We start from the raw sequence: 6,601 nt of genomic DNA on the forward strand, positions 1-6,601 counted from the left end.
GCTAAAAGCATAGACCCACGATAGCTCCCAGAGCTGGTGGTAAACCACCGCCATGCTGGGAAGCTGAGGTGGGCGGAGCCAGCAGCCACAGCTGCTGCAGTTTAAGGCAATAGATTCACAATAAGACAGATTCAGATGCAATAGTTTACAATGTGTGTAAAAGATACGTAGGCTTGAAAGAGATAAAAAAGGTGGTGGCGCACGCCTTTAATCCCAGCACTCGGGAGGCAGAGGCAGGCGGATCTCTGTGAGTTCGAGGCCAGCCTGGTCTACAGAGCGAGATCCAGGAAAAGGCGCAAAGCTACACAGAGAAACCCTGTCTCAAAAAAAAAAACCAAAAAAAAAAAAAAAAAAAAAAAAAAGGTGATATATAGAGTTATAGAAACAAATACATAGTTTTAAAAAAATAAAGTCTTTAAAGAGACAGTAAAATTAATATAGAAAATAAGCCACGTAAAGATGAATATTACACAGAGAATCTGGATTGTGTTGTCTTTGGGATTTTTAACTGCAGAAAAACATTTGATTGTAAAAGCTGTTGAGTTATGCCGAAATGTATATTTTAAAGGTACCTTGACTTCAAAATTTGGATATAAGGATATGTTGCTTTGGAAAAGAGTCTCTGCTTTTGTTCCCACAGAAAGCCAAAGGCTATGGATTTGTTCCAGATTAAGATACATCAGGTTTGACCAGCCAAGACCCCCTGAAAGGTCTCCGATGACACCATGGCCCAGATGACCCAACATCCAGAATGGTTTCAAGGCAACTGGCTCAGATGATACACCCTCATGGACTATTCCATAATCCTAAAATTTTCTTTATGTCCCCATAAGATACAGCGCCCCCCTCCAGCAGGAAGTAGTAAGAGAAGCTACGCCCAAATTCCCAAATTACATGTAATTTTACTTTGTTAAGGTTAAAACCTTCCTTTTTGAAAAAAAAAATGGGGGAAGTGCTGTGGGATGTTCTGTATGGCAAATGTGTTGCTGATTAGTCAATAAATAAAATACTGATTGGCCATTGGCTAGGCAGGAAGTGTAGGCGGGACAAGGAGGAGAATAAAGCTGGGAAGTGGAAGGCTGAGTCAGAGAGACACTGCCAGCCGCCATCAGGACAAGGAAGATATAAAGTACCGGTAAGCCACAAGCCACGTGGCAAGGTATAGATTAATAGAAATGGATTAATTTAAGCTGTAAGAACAGTTAGTAAGAAGCCTGTCACGGCCATACAGTTTGTAACCAATATAAGTCTCTGTGTTTACTTGGTCGGGTTTGAGCGGCTTGGGACTGGCGGGTGAGAGAGATTTGTCCTGACTGTGGGCCAGTCAGGAAAACTCAAGCTACACTTACCTTTAAAAATTTGAGTAATATCTATATCACAGATAGCTTTCTGTATCCTATAAATCATCTCCTTTAGTATCATATGTTTTGTGTTGTTTTCATCTGTTTTGATGGAGATTCACATTGTCTTTCTATATTTTGTAGTCATGTCTTTAAAAACAGAAAGGAAACGAGCAGTATCAGAGAGTAAAGTAATATGGATGTATGTAAGAAAACAAAGAAATAATAGCTAACTTATAAAAACCTTTTCCTTGTTTGTCTTAAAATGAACTGGAATACATCTTGATACTTTAAAAATTTTTTTAAACTTGAGCTGCAGAGATGGCTCAACAGTTAAGAGCACTGACTCTTCTACGAGGAGACCAGGGTTGATTCCCAGCATTCACATAAGCAGCTCACAAAAATCTGTAACTCCAGTTCCATGGGATCTGATGCTCTGCTGTGTCCTCCATGGGTAATGTACTCATGTGGTGCACAGATATATATGCAAGCAAACCATTCATACACATAAAATGAAATAATGATTTAAAAAATGTAAAATTTTGAAATAATTAAGCACATATTTTATTATTATGGTTTGTGTCAGTGGTAGTGTTCAATGTATGAGATATGAGCTACTTTTCTTAAACAAATATATCTGAAGAAATAATATAGAAATACTTATGCATATCCAAATTATCACCTGTATCATTAATGAGCTTTATGTTTATAACCACCTAGTATGAGGAAAAAGTTTTCTCATTGGAGGAAGTTTTGAATATTTCAAGTAACAGAAAAATTATATCTACATAAAGAACATCCATTTAATAACAATATTCCTCCTAGGTAACTAGAAAAAAACTGATAAAGCAAAAAAAATCATTTAATATTATGGAGCTTTGACAAAGTAGTTGAAACCAGTTAAGAAATATAAACCCTGTTCTTTGCTTTCCAGGTAATTCAAAAGTATAGATACTGGTCCCCATTTTCATTGACAGTTAAAGAAAACATCTTTTCATGAAATCTGATTACATCAGGCAAAACCAAGTATCTTCAAATTCTAGTATAATGTACTATTATTTTATTTTGTATTTTTTATAAATGAGCAAATGACAACCAATGATTTATAAAAGTAATGTAATTCGGGAGAGCTTTGGATCTCATTTTCTAAGCCTTTCTTGATGTTTTTTCTCATGAGCTGTATAGTTCAGATCATTTGTTACCTTAAAGGAGAAAGCTCCAGAGACAGCTTCTTAGGAATACTTCTGGAAAGATCTTTGAGGTCAAAAGAGTGATTTAACCTCAAAGATCAGCCAAAATTCTGGAGAGTGGAGAAGAAGAAAAATACAATTTAATTTCTAGGACATTCAGCAGCTAGGGATTTTAGCAGCTATAGGCCAACACATGATTTGTGTTGTAATAACCAGCTATGACAGCCACATATTTTTAAGACTACATTTGGAAGTACTTCATATAAAATCTTTTAAATATGCTCTATAGATACTTGTGTTGCAATTTTGGTGTATGAACACACATAGTCTCAGGAACGGTGGTTCAAAAATTGATGAAGAAACAACACGGATCTGTATTTCTCCACATTTAATTAAGCAATTGACAGAAAATTTTTAAAAAAATAATGATCACACAACTTCTTAAGGATTTCACTTTTGACATTTCACCTTTTACATCATACATTTTGTTTTATCATAAAAATATATTTTACATTGTATATTGTGTGTGTGTGTGTGTGTGTGTGTGTGTGTGTGTGTGTGTGTGTCACTGTTAATTTGTAATAGTGGACCCTAATCTCTTATTCACATAGCAGGCTGTAGACTCTCATTTTCTGAAAAGCACCAATTCCTCACTTATTGTATGCACTAACTAAAGGCCAGATGAAGCACTGAATTTATGCCACTATTTTCAATAAGTATCCTTTACCAGGCATCAGATTTGTGGTGAATATTAAATTCTTAATTGTCCATTAAAAAAATCCAAGATACAAGGTTAGTTATCCTTTAGTTGATAAATTCTATTTCAAGCTTGAAGGAACAAAGAATAACTAACTATGGCATTCTACAACAGCTTTACAAGGTACATGTTACAGATGTCACAAGTGTCCCCGAAGTTCTCCAGTGATTGCTTTAAACCTGAAGTCACTTTAGATTGCAGGAATGGGTGGCAGACAGAACCCTCTGCACTAAGGTCACCATTAAACTGGGGCAGCTCCACAGTGACAAAACCTGATGCTACCCCCTATGAATATGGAGGCACGTGAGACCATTTCATAAGAAAAGATCGTCACTCAACGAAAGAGAACTTCTTTGGAGCTACCTGGAAGAGTCAGGAAGGAGAAAATGATTCAGAAGACTATAATTGATTAAGAATGGTAAAGCAACTCATAACTTCACTTGAAATGTAACTCTAAGGTTCATGTCAGTATTCTGAAAGTTGGCTGATGTACTTTATTCTATCCAGATCCTAATATGTCCATATTTATCAAATATATTTCTATATTTCTTCCATTATTTCCTTTTGATCTGTGACCAAAGGGCTAGATTAAATTCATTTTTCTCACTTCATATCAATCTACTGGACTCTAACTTTGTTCACATGAGCATTTCTTTACAGGTAAGTTACTGTGGAGTTTCCATACCAGGAAACTTTTATTTGATTCCATGTGTTAAAAGTGAAATATATTGTTTCAATGAATATATATGATTTTTTTCTTTTAGCAAAATTTTGCATGTAAATACATTGGCTTTCTTTTCAAAATTAGGTAAAATGAAATTCCTGTTTTGTTAGAGATAACATATGTGCTCATTGTGTGGTATATAACATGCCACTACTCAATAATCATTGTGTGATATGATTGAACACTGAATTTTTATTATTTTATGGCAAAGTACCAAGACAATATTTGGGCCAATACATAGCTAGATGTAAAGAGACAATGGCCAATAGTTGATTATGCTATATGCTTTTATGTTTCTCTTTGGAGAAATCAGAAAATCAAATATTACCAAATTACTTATTTGAACATGAAAGACACTATTAAACTTAGAACTTCCATGACTAAAATAAAATAGCATTAGTGCACCATAGAATGTCTCTCATTTAAATGCTCTTAATCTGCACATTTCAAATTCACGTAATATATGAAGAAAGTATATGTTATTTGGTTAAAGTTGAGAAATACATACGTGTTTAGCCAACCATTCACATGTATATAAGAGTAAACACATTGAATACATAATATATAAATATAAGGAAAATGAAAATAATTATTGAGTGAAAATCTGAAACTAATGTATAAGTCACTGGTGTTAATTATATAGAAAAGCAACTAAGACATAAAAGCACAAAGCTGCAGTGTCAATATCTGTCGCTGCCTGATGCCTCAACACAGTCCTCAAATGCCTGCCAATGAATGTTAGGTTGCTGCTCTGAAATAGCTTTTAAGATGTCTCAAACATGTGGGACTAATGAACAAGAAATGAAATTTAAAGAAAGATTTTTCATGTAATGTAGTAATGTAAGTACTAGGTCTTTAAAGCAGATAAAGCAATTGATTAGTCTCAAGTTTAGTACATCACCACCACTGGTAGGAAGACCAAACAGTCCTAAGAAGGATTTCAATATAGTGCATGTATTTTTTTTCATATTGCATTAGTACATATGATAATGTATTCACAAGTTATGTAACAGTGTATTTTGAAACAATTTCCAACAGGTGACAACTTGCTTACTTAATTAGAGAAGAAACTTTATATCATAGGTAGCTATATATGGCATATCCAGTATTCTGTTCTCATCTTCTTCATCTGCCATTTTGATTAACTTAAACACTTTCATAATAATTAAAATGAGAAAGGCTTACATGTTGGTTGTTATCCATGAAAGAGAACATTGCTATATAAAAATATATATGTGTATGTTATTTTTTTCTGAGACAGGGTTTTATTGTATAGGTCTTGCAGGTCTAGAATTTACTATATAGATCATGCTGGCCTAGACCTCACGGGGATCTACCTACCTCTGCTTCCTGAGAAGCTGAAGATGTATGCCACTATTGTTGCATTTTTTGGCAAATTACTGCTGTGCAACATAAGCTAGTCTGGAACTTCTAATTCCTTAGTACTAGGATAACAGCGATATACCACCACCGATCTATTAATACATATTTTATGTTAGCATAGAGAATTATTAATAAAATAATTTTCCCTGATTATAAGTGTTTTAGCAGTTTTCTTAAATAAATGATCTCAATATGAACTGTTTTTCATATGATCATCCTAAGAATATATTCATAGATGTGGGTGTTTTTGCACTTAAGGTTCAGATGAATATATGAATGTGTTTCTGGGAATAGAAATAGTGTCACTTTAAAATGATAAAATGTCATAAGTACTACAAAAATGATGATTTATTTTGAGATTAAGTCCATGAGTTCTTAGAAATATCAGGTTTTTGTCTTTGTTAATTCTTATAGGCCAAAAGTTCATGGGTATAAATGATCTCTTCATTGGGTGGCTGAATGATGTAGAAGTCTTGACAGATGAAAGAGTCAAAATGGCATGGGATATATGAACATAATTAACAAATACTATACCTCCTGGAGTTGAAAATATTTAATAAACATTAGCTATATTTAAAAGAGTATTTGTAATCACTAAGAAGTTCTCACAGTTTGTGAAACAGTCTACAAAATAGTTTTTCTTTTAATTTAAAGATATGATTAAAATTTTATAGTTTTTTAAATTAATAAACTAATAAATTTTATTTATTTATTTATCTATCTATTTATTTATTTTACATTCCCTGCTTCAGTTTCCCATCCCTCCTTTTCTTCCATTCCCTTCCCCCTTCATCCCCCAATAAATCTACTCCTCTGTTTCTGTTCAGAAAGGGATAGGCCTCCCATGATTAGCAACAAAGCATGGCATATCAAGTTACATTAAGACAAAGCAGCTCCTCTTGAATTAAGGATGGGCAATGTAATCCAATATGAGGAATACACTTCCAAGAGCCAGCCAAAGCACTAGAGACAGACTCTGTTCTCATTGTCACAAGTTGACCAAGCTACAGACTGTCAGATATGTGTGGAGGGCCTAGATTAGCCGTGCAGGCTCCGTGGTTGTTTAGGCTTTGTGAGTTCCTATGACCAGGGTTGAAGGCCAAGGGGGAATGCACAGATTCCCTGGGAAGGGGAAATAGAAGCGATCTCCTGGACAGACGGGGCAGTTGGGTATGGGAACTTGAAGGATTGGGTTGAGAGGGTAGAT

The sequence above is a fragment of the Peromyscus californicus genome, unplaced genomic scaffold (assembly GCF_007827085.1).
Source record: "Peromyscus californicus insignis strain IS unplaced genomic scaffold, ASM782708v3 Scaffold_12__1_contigs__length_115047231, whole genome shotgun sequence".
NCBI classification, from domain to species: domain Eukaryota; kingdom Metazoa; phylum Chordata; class Mammalia; order Rodentia; family Cricetidae; genus Peromyscus; species Peromyscus californicus.